The 12,452-nt window shown below is 42.2% G+C and overlaps 1 long non-coding RNA gene across 1 annotated transcript in view; it reads left to right on the top strand.

Moving 5' to 3' along the window:
• The first annotated feature begins 1,700 nt into the window (after nt 1-1,700).
• Nucleotides 1,701-12,452, top strand: part of LOC137528160 (uncharacterized) — a 71,492-nt gene continuing 60,740 nt past the window's right edge. Inside the window, exons 1-2 of the long non-coding RNA XR_011023299.1 lie at nt 1,701-1,810; nt 6,460-6,546. This is a non-coding gene — a long non-coding RNA (uncharacterized lncRNA). The remainder of the gene's footprint in view (nt 1,811-6,459; nt 6,547-12,452) is intronic.

Raw genomic sequence — 12,452 nt, 5'->3', positions numbered from 1 at the left:
CAATACAAAGTCAATGGGGCTGTTCACACTGCCCACGTTGCGTTACATGTAACGCTACACGTTCTTCAGAACGTGCAGCATACTATAGTGTTCCAGCGACTTAAGCCGCGTTAGACTGTTTCCACATGCTCAGTGTTGGGGCGGGAAGAGGCCGCTACGTAGCCGCGCACATGGCTACTCAATATGCACTGCACTGGTGGCCGCTGATTGGCTGGCGGTACCACATGATGCGGAGTGTTTCACTCCGCATCACGTGGTCCCACCAGCCAATCAGCGCCACTCTCACTGCCCTAATGCGGAAAGAGACGCTTAACGCGGCTCACTCAACGTCCTCTACCAACACCGGCAGGCGTTGCGTTAGGGGACGTTATGCGACCATAATGTCCACTATAACGCAACGTCCCGGTGTGTAACTAGCCTTAAAGTATACATCCAGGGGGGAAAAATCCACTTACCTGGGGTTTTCTCCAGCCCCTGGCAGCTGTCCTGTGCCCTTGCAGTAGTTCTGCCCCTGTGCAGAAGAAGCCAACCTGGAAGTCTACCTGGCGAGGTCGGCTTCTGCAGCGGAGAGGACCGGGAGACACCCCGGAGCAGCGGCAATGGCACAAGACGGCTGCCAGGGGATGGAGGAAGCCCCAGGTAAGTGGATTTTTGTTTTGTTTTTCCCCTAGCCGTATCCTTTAAGCATTTCTTACTCTTGACTTACATGATTCATGTAAGGACTACCAACTTTTGCCAAGTGACAGGAAACAGTGTTTTACAAATCCAGGCAAATTAGAATAATTACTTATGTCATCTAATGATCTCTTGACCTCTGCACATTAATAAATCATTAAAAATATCTTATTAGTGCTTGTTAATTAACTATTTTACTTGGCAAGTTTCAGCAAAAGAATGTACTAATAAATATTAGATTCAATAAAATCTTCAAAAATAAGATGTACAGTATGTAGATAAAACAGTGATATTTCTGCTGCCATATAATAATGCCTGCAAATGGTCAATTGAATGGAATAATTTTTGGTTGGTGGATTCATATACATACATTGTTCCTTACCATCAAAAAGCAAAGTGTTCCCATGAATTGTATTGTGTGAGCTCTGCACACCACCCTCTGCTGGTCACAGGAAAATAATAGGTCATGATAGCAATAATTTGGAATTAACATATTTCACATACAAGTATGTCACAGTTTATTACAGCTTAGGCCAGAACAGAAGTCCCCATTGTAATCACATGTACCAAAATGTCTGCTGCAGTGTAGTGTCTGAATGCTGACGGCGGGGTATATATACTGTAGCTCATATTTTCTCATAAGTCTCTTATGTTGTTATTAGCAGACTCATATGTATGAGATCTTTGGGGATATAAGACAGGGAATTAGGGAATAAGATGTAATTAGAATTGTTAAATTGTACTTATTAAACTTTTTAAATAAATACAATACAAGTATTATAATTACAGCTATAATATTGCAATTATTATAATTATACTATCACTAGTAAAAAGGCCCGCCTGTTAAAAAGAGCGCTAGGCCCCAGCCGCTACCATCCCGCAACGTGCGCACAGACGTGTCCCGCTCACCCGCCCCCCCACCACTGTCTGAAGTATATGCACACAGGGAGATGTTGCTTGCTTGGCAGTTGGAAAAAGCTGTTATTTCCCACAATGCAATGAGGCTCACAGGCAGCAAACTGTCAGGTCTGGAAGCACGGACACAGAGACACAGGGGTTTTATTATATAGGATAGCTTTATAGTGGACCTGAACTCTTGCACAGGACAGAAGGAAAACAGAGAGAAATGCACCCTGTATGTATTTAGAGAGTTTAGCCTCTCTAGTTCCCCCTAATCTGTGACTAATCACAAGTGTACTTTGATCTCTAACTGTCATTTCAGAGCAGCTAATTCGTAAACACAGGATGTGAACCCAATATCTGCTTCCATGAAAGCAGGAAGTAGACAAACTGCAGGTTTATTGCAGGATTTGTATCAACTGTAACAAATAAATGTTTTTCTTTAACCCCTTCAGGACCATAGGCTTACACCCCCCTAGTGACCAGGCTATTTTTTTACAATTAAGGCCACTGCAGCTTTAAGGGCTCGCTGCAGGGCCGCACACATCAGCACGCAAGTGATCCCCCCCCCCTCCCTTTTCTGATCCCTGCTGGGATGTTTGTTTATTTTTTTATATTTATTTTTTTTCTTAATAAATGTTACTATTTTTTAAACATTTTTTTGTATCCCCTCCCTCCCACCGCCAGCCAATCCCAGCAAGCGGCTCTCATAAACATCAGCCTATGAGAGCCGATCACTCTCTAAACCTCCCAGGGGGACAGCTGTGTCACATGGCTGTTCCCAGTACAGTGCTGCCATAGATCGCATCACTGTATAATGTAAATAGATGGCAGTTTCGCTGTCTAACAGTCTCCTAGCTGCGAGCGCCGCTGGGAGACTGATGACTGTCATTCAAGTGGAGATGCCATCAGCGCACGTGATCTCCTGCAAACCCCCCCCCCCCCCCCGACTTCACGCCAATTGGCGTTGAGCGGTCCTGGGGCCGCCGCCGCGTTCACGCCGATCGGCGTGGACTGGTCAACTACAGGTTAAAGGTTATTATGCCGTTGCTTATATTTTAGAGCAGAGAGGAAGTTCAAGTCCACTTTAATATGATCTTTTTTACAATAAATATAATTATTGTTTATTGTAATAATTCTAACCTTACATTGCTTAAATGTTTCCCAATTAAAACATGTACATACAAAACTATACAAAACTCAGATATTCCACGGGGTCCCTGGCAGAGAATGTGATATAGAAGTATCCAAGTTTACTGCAATTCAATAGGAAAGTCCAAGCTCCTCCTCCACTGTGCAACTTAATACTCCTGCATCAAGATGGGAAGTCTGTAAGCAAACCATACTCTGCAAAGAGAGTACAGATCCCAGGCTGGCAAAGAAGAGCCATTTTAGCTTAACCACTTTACCATTGAGGGGTTTACCCCTGAAACACCAGAGCAATTTTCACCTTTCAGCACTCCTTCCATTCATTCGTCTATAACTTTATTATTACTTATCGCAATGAAATTAACTATTTCTTGTTTTTTTCGCCACCAATTAGGCTTTCTTTAGGTGGGATATTATGCCAAGAATTATTTCATTCTAAATGTGTTTTAATGGGAAAATAGGAAAAAATGTGGGAAAAAATCATTATTTTTCAGTTTTCGGCCATTATAGTTTTTAAATAATGCATGCTACTGTAATTAAAACCCATGAAATGTATTTGCCCATTTGTTTCGGTTATAAAACCAATTAAATTATGGCCCTATCACAATGTTTGGCGCCAATATTTTATTTGGAAATAAAGGTGCATTTTTTCAGTTTTGCATCCATCCCTAATTACAAGCCGAATCGTTTATAAAGTAACAGTGTTATACCCTCTTGACATAAATATTTAAAAAGTTCAGTCCCTAAGGTAACTATTTATGTTTTTTTTATTGTATTTTTTTTTTAATTACAAAAAAAAATAAAAATTGGGGAGTGTGGGAGGTAATGAGTTAATTTAATGTGTAAAACTAATGTATTTGTATATGTAAAATGCTTTAGGGTGTAGTTTTACTATTTGGCCACAAGATGGCCACAGTGAGTTTGTGTTCATGCGACCTGTAAGGGTCTGGAAGGACGCTTACAGGAAGCACTATAAGGCTGGGAAAATCACAATAATCGCGCTGCTTCTCATAGTTGCAGCAGATCATTGCGGGGGCTTAGATCAACGAACGGGAATGGATTTTCCCGTTCATTGATCTCCGGGCGAGCGGGCGGCGGCATGCACGAGCGGCGAGAGCGCGCGCACGAGTGGCGGGAGTGCGGACAGCGGCGGTAACGCGGGAGGTACGGATTTCTCCGTCCCTTGGTTTTATAAGGATAGGAAAAGGGACAGAGAAATCCGTACCGCGGGGAGTAAAGTGGTTAAGTAAGTTTTGGGAACTTCAGATGGCTGGAAATTGAAATGAAAAGATAATTGTAATAATATTAAATAACAAAAAGTATTGCAAAGCACGGTTACATATTTGTAGCAATTTTCAATTAACCCTATATTTTCCTACTTCAAGTTCAGAAGAGGATGAGGTCTTTTGCTGTACCACCAGCTCCTTACCAAACTCCCATTGTTTTATGCAGCGGTAGGCAGAGATATTTTTAGGTTAAATTATGGGGCCCTGGGCAAAATGAACATGAGTCCCTTTACATCCCCCCCCTAAAATGCCTCTAAAATGATTGGGGCCCAAGGCAATTGCCCAGTTGGAAGCACCAGCTCTGGGTGCAGGACAGCTTACTGCACTATACTGGACAATGATAGAAACCTGAAAATTCCAGAGGTATACGCACACACGCTGTAATACCACCTTCCAGGATTGAGCTTAAAGAAAATCTGTAACGAAAAAACGTCCTCTGGGGGGTGCTCACCTCGGGTGGGGGAATTCTCCGGATCCTAATGAGGCTTCCCCCGTCCTCCTCGGTCCCACGGTGGCGGCGAAAATCCTCTCAGAATGATGGCGATGTAAATATTTACCTTTTGGCTCCAACGCAGGTGCAGTATCTGCTCCTTCCCACAGAGATAGGCGGAAATAGTCGATCTCCGTCGGGCCGCTCTACTGCGCAGGCGCAAGTCTCCTGCACCTGCAGTGTAGAGCAGACCTGAAGGAGATCGGCTATTTCTGCCTATCGCCGTCAGAAGAGCCGCAATAGCGACCCCGCTGGAGCCTGGAGAGGTAATTATTGAACAGGCTATCGGGTCTATTGGGCCGCTGTTCAGAGGGCTGCAGCGAGACCCCCGTGGGACAGAGGAAGACTGGGGAAGCCTCATTAGGATCTGAAGGCTTCCCCCTCCCGAGGTGAGTACCCCCCAGGGGACGTTTTTCTTTTTACAGTGTCTCTTTAATCCTGTGGGTGACACTGTGGGGAATGAGCGCGGTAAAGACATTTTGCTCAGGTACAGCCAAGTAACATGTACTGTCTCTATGGACATGGGAGTATGGACTACAGCGTGGTGCATGATAGAGAAGCTTATGGAAGGCAGGGTAAGGAGAAGAACAATGCTCTTAGCTGTTTTTGTTGTTTAAAGATCTGTTGCACTGAATCCTTAAAGGGGTTCTGTGGGCTACAAAAAAAAAACGTGTCACTTACCTGGGGCTTCTACTGCCCCCTGCAGCTATTAAGTCCAACGCCGTCACTGAAGCCCCCTCCGTTCGTCGCCACTGGTGACCTGCTAATTATTCGTCTAATTAGACGAATAGCACAGCGGTTGCGTGGCTGTGGTCGCGGACATCCTCGCTCCCACGCGTGTCATCAGGAGTAGCTGCTCAGGCGCAATACAACATTTTCTTGTACTGCACCTGCGCAGTAAGCTCCTGATGACGTGCACGGCCGCAGTGCTATTTGTCTAGTTAGACGAATAATTAGCAGGTCACCGGCAGCGACGAATGGAGGGAGCTTCAGTGATGGCGTGGGACTTAATACCTGCAGGGGGCCGGTAGAAGCCCTAGGTTAGTGACACTTTTTGGTTTTCTTTATAGCCCACAGAACCCCTTTAAGGGATCGTTCACGCTGCAGAAACAACCTCAGTGTTTTCCAAAAGCACAGGAAAACACAAAATTGGACAGTGAACGCATCTTATGTTATAAATAGGATGCTTTCATCGTTTCAATTGGAATGCAAATGCAAAGCATGCAGATTGGACCACAAATAAAGTCCTACTGCATTTTTCCACAACCAAATCGCATGATGCATCCAACCCCCTTTGATCCAATGCCCCCACTTGTGTAGGCGCCAGTTGCCCACACCACTACTTTCGTTTTATTTCTCTGTTTTGTACTACTACTGAGCTGCCTGTACCAATAATAATTCCATGTACAAACCCCCTCTACTTGGCGAATAAACCTGATTCTGATTTTAATGGAAAAGGTTGTGTGGTTGTGTAATGGAAAGGGAGAACTGGTCACTAGTAGAAGAGAGAGAGGTGGCTGAGCTTGGCTCTGTCTGGCAGCCTGGCATAGTCCCACGGGGATAAACAAGATGGAAATAGCATCTGGATACCTCTGCCCCACTGTCAGCCAGACACAAGGATCCCTGTATGCTAGACAGTGCTCATCGCTGCTGACCAGGAGGAGAGTGATTCTGTCCAGCTGAGCTGCCCATGAGACCGAGCTGTGCGTAGCTGTGGTGATGAGGTCATGTCAGTGGAGCAAGGCTAGCATGACCTTAGAGTAGGGCTGCTTATGGGAGAATCACTGAAAAGGAGATGGAGGAACTTCTTCCTATTTTGACTCACATGCTGCATGGGAGATCTGAGAGCTGTCTATTTATTATGAGAGTTTGACCTGCAAAGTTTATTTCCCTGTGGCACCATAATTCAGGACCAAGGATACTGGCTTTTAATAATTAATGAAAGGTCTTTTTTGACAGGCAATAAAGCGATAAAGAGACAGGGGTCCTGAAGAGCGGAGGCATCCCACATAGATGCTGTTTGATCTAACTGGTCACATCAATTGGGTGAGTTTATTCCCTGATGGGTACCCCAGTGGTGGTCTTGCTCTCTCTGATTGGATTCTATATGAAGTTATTGAATAAGAACTTCTAATGGTGAATAGGACATTTTTTTATGTGTGCTTGAATTATAATTTGTATGGTATTTGATTTTGAGCACCACCAAAGTACAATTAGAGTTGTGATTTGTTTGATTTAATATATTAAACCAAGAAACTAACAGTCTCTAAATCGTTTCACCCCAGGGCCCATATGTAATTCACGTTTTCTCCTGAGTTTACTCCTAGGAGATAATTTTTCATTTTGTATTTAAAATAATTTTTCAGCACTTTGCAATTGAAAAAGTACCAAAAAGTCAGAGAAAAGGTATTATAAAAATGATTCTGATTCTTTTCTTGCTTGTTTGTGGCAAGTTGTGAAAATAAAACCTAGGAGAAAACACAGGAGAAAAAGTGAATCGCATATGGCCCCAGCTAATTCATCTAACGTGATATTGAAGAAATGCCACACTCCCCAACACACTTCTTAAAATACAGTACCAAGTACTTCATATTTTTCTTCTTTATCAGAACCAGAAGTTCTTCATTTTGAGTTTCAGGTATAAGCACTCCAAGATTTTACAGATAAGCCAGGTTTCACCTTTGCTGTTTGCTCCTTTCAAAAATAAATAAAAGCAATTCAGAACCGGGAAGGATGAAGTAATGTCAATGTAGGCACTTTAGCAATGCTCTTTTTACGTCTTTATTTTTTAAGCTATAGATGAGTGGATTTAGCATAGGAACAGCAGCCGTGTTCAATAAAGATAAACATTTTTTAAACTCCAACGTACTAGAGAGATTCGGCGTTAAATATTGGCTGGCAAGAGTTGTATAGAGCAATGTCACAACAGTGAGGTGTGAGGAACATGTGTAGAAGGCCTTACGTCTTCCAGTAGCAGAAGAGATCTTCAATATGGCAGCTATTATAAATATGTAAGGAACAAAGGTGAGGACAAAAGGGGTAAGTATTAGTGGAAAAATCCCTTCTACGAGGAACAGAATTTCCAACACAGAAGTATCATTGCAGGAAATTTTCATGACTGGGACAATGTCACAGAAGAAGTGGTTGATTTCAAAGGATGAATAGCAGGTGTAACTATATATTATAGCAAAAGGTGGAAGAACCTGACAAAATCCTAAAGTCCAACATCCAATGGCCATAATAGCACACAATCTATCAGTCATGACCATGTGGTAGTGAAGAGGATTGCAGATGGCTACATAGCGATCATAACTCATGGCTGTGAGTATCAACAGTTCATGACCAGCGAAGGATCCAAACATGTACATTTGTATCATACACTGAAGATAAGGCACACTCTTATCTCCGGTAATGAAATTTATAAGAATCTTGTGTAACGAGATGGTTGAGCATGAGATGTCTATTATAGACAAGTTACCCAAGAAGAAGTACATCGGAGTGTGAAGACGTGGGTGTCGGCAAGCAATTAGAATGGTTATGTTACCACTCAGAGTCATAATATACATAAGAAACACCAAAAGGAAAATGGGAACTTGCAATCTAGGGTCTTCAGAGATCCCTTTAATAATGAAGTATCTATAGGTTGAATGGGTTGCATTCATGTTACTAAGTTCTGAAAGTGGCAAGACATATGCGTTAGTGTAAAATGTTGAATGCTTGCAGATTTTGTTTTCATAAATTACATTGTGATGTATACAAATATTGTTTATTCAATGAGAAGAGTTGTTTTACATTCCAGGCACAATCATTGTTCTTCTTTGATTAATCCTTTTTCCAAATATTGTAAGATCTGCTGTCCCAGATAGATAAATAGATTAATAAGTTCTTGCTCTGTGCTTGATTGAACTGCAAAATATCATTGTCCGTGATGTTTTGTACAAGCAAATCTAAGTTACGCACACAATGGCCAAGTGTAACGATTGGTGTCAGCAATAACAGATTTTCTGATTACTGGTGATCTGCAGTATCACTAATAATACAGATACTATACCTGATTATGTGGTGATCTGCAGAATCACCAATAATGCGAGTATAGCGAGACACAGGACAACCAGATGTAAAGATAGGTGTTTGGTGCAACAGTAATACAGATAGAGACACCAACTCCCCCAGAGAAACTGGTAGAGGGAGATATCTCTATAGAACACAGGGATCAGCACTCCAGGAAGCTGGAGATGCAGATGAACTAGTAATCAGTTCACCCAAGGAGCAGATGAACTAGTAATCAGTTCACCCAAGGAGTGGGTGGTGCACAGTAAGACAACATATACTGATCACCCGTGGAGCGGGTGATTCAGACTGTACTGCAGCAGGTGATCACCTGAGGAGCAGGAGATCAAGACTGTACTGCAACTCCTAATCACCTGAGGAGCAGGTGATGAGGACAGTACCATAGTTACTAGTCACCTGAGGATCAGGTAATTAAGACTGTACTGCAGCTACTGGTCACCTGAGGAGCAGATGATTAAGACTGTACTGCATCTACTGGTCACCTGAGGAGCAGATGATTAAGACTGTACTGCAGCTACTGGTCACCTAAGGAGCAGGTGATTAAGACTGTACTGCAGCTACTGGTCACCTGAGGAGCAGGTGATTAAGCTGTACAGAGAATCCCTCACCAGGGACTAGGCTCACTGGTGAGGGCAGGAGAGTCAGACAAGCAGATTCGGCAACAAACGGACAGATACGATACAAAGACAGAAGGCTTAAATCAGAGTAGTGTTCAGGCTGAGTCGGCAACAGGATAAGATAGGCAGAAGCACAAAATCTTTAAGCAGAAGAGTAGTCAAGGCTAGCAGAAGGTCATAACAAATAATACAATTCAATTACTACTTTAGCTATCAACAGAATCTGACTAAGTGTGGATCCCCAGCTCCTGCTGGTTCTAGCACACTTTGGGATCTGACTAAGGTCTGAGTGCTAACACGTAGCATTTGCAACAGCAGACAAGGAGCTACTGACAGGCAGACTGAGAGCGCCCCACAGCGCTGCCCCAGTCACTCAACCAATCAGGAGCACTGCTGGAGTCAGCTGACCGGCCGATCAGCTGACTCCCCTTCTATTCGCATAAAGGTCCTGTCGCCTGGCGCGTGCGCGTAGCCCTCAGTCTATGTGCAACTGACGGACCAGGCAAAACTCCACCATGTAACTGCACGGCAAAGGCCGCCGGCTGAGACGCGGAGACAGCCGCCATGCCGCTCACCGCTGCGGCGGCATCTCCGCTATCTATTACACCAAGTTGGTTGCTCTTTTCATTCTCTTCTAATAAGTGTTGTAAACATAATATACTTTTTTGGTGCAATGAATAAACATCTGTAAAAAAGGAAATTATACCATGTTTTCAAATGATAAAACTAATAATTTTATTGATATGAAATTACACCTACCCCTCATGCCACAATTCACATTACACAAACTTTACACAAAAATCCTCTCGGACACCACCTTTAAAAAAAATGTTCAATTGTAGAAAACTGAGGTCCACATGGAATTCACTTTTTCTCTTAAGTTTTCTCCTAGTCCATATATCACATCTAGGGCCGTATGCAATTCACTTTTTCAGGAGTTTTCTCCTAGATTAAATCTTCACACCTTGAAAATAAATTGCTTTTTTAACCACCAGCAAGCAAACAAATGCTCAAAATAATGTTGCCAGTACTTTTTCACCTACTTTTTAGTACTTTTTCCATTACAAAAGTGCTAAAAAGTTATTTTGGTACTTATCCGTTAGCCGGGCGCATCCGGAAGGTGGCGCTAATTACTATTCACCCTCCAGGCCGACATGGATAGTAGGGAAAGCTGTAACTAAGCTGGTGGAGTTTTGTCGCCACCTAGAGGATGCGCCCGGCTAACGGATAAGTACCGTTATTTTAAATCAAAGATGAAAAAATATCTCCTAGGAGAAAACTCAGGAGAAAAAAATGAATAGCATATGGGCCCTTATCATTAATGTGGACCCAAATTAAAAATACAAGATTTCAGAAATAAAATCTATTTTCTAAATTATAATAATAAATAGCAGCCCTTTTTTAGCTACATGATGACAAATATAAAATATTTTACATTTATTGGAGGAACTCCTCCCTTCCTTTCAAATTGCCGGGATTTTTCCAGCAAAATGCTGGAGTAGGTGGTGTCCAGCAAAGAAGGAATTGCTAATGGCTGCCACCTGTATAACCCTAGTTATGAAAAGAGAAGGGTGAAAAGCATGCACTGAAATGCTCATAAGCTTGAAGGAGTGTTTGTCTTTATATGTGTCAGAGTGGTGCAACTAAATATTTTTAATTAAAAAAATGTTTGGTTTGGGTCCGCTTTAAGGGGACTTTTAAGCCACCAGCTAGCAAGAAAACACTCAGGGCCATATGCAATTAGCTTTTTCACCTGAGTTTTCTCCTAGGTGATATTTTCATGACTTGTAAATAAAATGCCTTTTAAACTACCTGCAGGAAAACAAATACTATTTTCCCAGTACTTTTTCACCTACTTTTTGATACTTTTTCCATTGCAAAGTGCTAAAAAGTTATTTTAAATAGAAGATGAAAAATTATCTCCTAGGAGAAAACTCGGGAGAAAAAGTGAATTGCATATGGCCCTCAGAGGCACATATGCAATTAAGTTTTTCTCCTGAGTTTTTTCCTAGGGGATATTTTTAATCTTGTTAATAAAATGCCTTTCACACCACCAGCAAGCAGGAAAATACTCAAAATAATTTTGATTGTACTTTTTCATCTAGTTTTTGTTACTTTTTTAATTGCAGAGTGCTGAAGAGTTATTTTAAATGAGAAGAAAAATTATCTCCCAGGGGAAAACTCAGTAGAAAAAGTTAATTGCATATGGACCAGCATTAATTTTGACAGTTTGTGACTCCGCCACTCTAGAGCGTTTGAACCCCAGTCACCCAATGACCGACTGTAGCAGGTTTAAGGCATCTGCTATTAACAGTGTAAAATGGCAGCAATTTTTTATTATTCCCCTTGAAAATCAACAGGTGAATTTTGATTGTCAAAATCTCAGTCACCCAGTGACCATCTTGGCAAAGTTTGAGAATTAACAGTGTAAGAAGGCCTGCGGTTTATATTTTCCCAGTGAAATTTTTTTGACTCTGCCTACTTTTTGTAACCTGGACACATAATCAATCAATGACTAAGTTTGTAAGTTTTCAGGTTATGTTTGAGAACCCTGCCAGAAACAGAATGGCTGAAATCAATCTAACAAATCTAATTGGCTATTTGTGACTCTACCCCCTTTAGTGAATTTGGACCCCAGTCACCCAATGACTGACTGTATCAGGTTTGAGGCCTCTGCCATTAACAGTGAAAGAATGGTAGCAATGTAAATATTCCCCTTGAAAAACTAATAGGTGAATTTTGATTGTCTGTTGTAGGCTCCACCCACTTTCTAAATATTAATCCCAGTCACCCAGTGGTCAACTGTGTTAAGTTTGGGAACCCTGCCATTAACAGTGTAAGAATGGTTGCAGTTTATATTTTCCCATGTAAAAAATGTAGCTGTTGGCGCCACCCACTTTTTCTAACCTTGACATACAGTCACTCAAATATCAAGTTTGTGAGCTTTGAGGTCCTTGGTATCAATAATTTGTATATTCCCATTGAAATTAATCAAATCTGATTGGCTGTTTGTGGCTCCACCCCTTTTCTGAATTTGAACCCCCAGTCACCCATTGACCAACTGTAGCAGGTTTGTGGCATCTGCTATTAACAGTGTAAGAATGGCAGCAATTTAAAGAGAGACCGAGGTGGGTTTAAAAAAAGAAAAAAAGTAGGCTACCTGATCCGCAGGGCTGAGCGAAACATATAGCCACAAAAAACGCCACTCCCGTGGGCTGCAATGGCCCATTTTCACTTGTGAGAACTCTGGGTCACAGTGCTGAA

Source organism: Hyperolius riggenbachi, chromosome 8 (assembly GCF_040937935.1).
Source record: "Hyperolius riggenbachi isolate aHypRig1 chromosome 8, aHypRig1.pri, whole genome shotgun sequence".
Classification (NCBI taxonomy): domain Eukaryota; kingdom Metazoa; phylum Chordata; class Amphibia; order Anura; family Hyperoliidae; genus Hyperolius; species Hyperolius riggenbachi.
The sequence above is the reverse complement of the archived record's forward strand: the minus strand, read 5'-3'. Positions and strand labels throughout refer to the sequence as shown.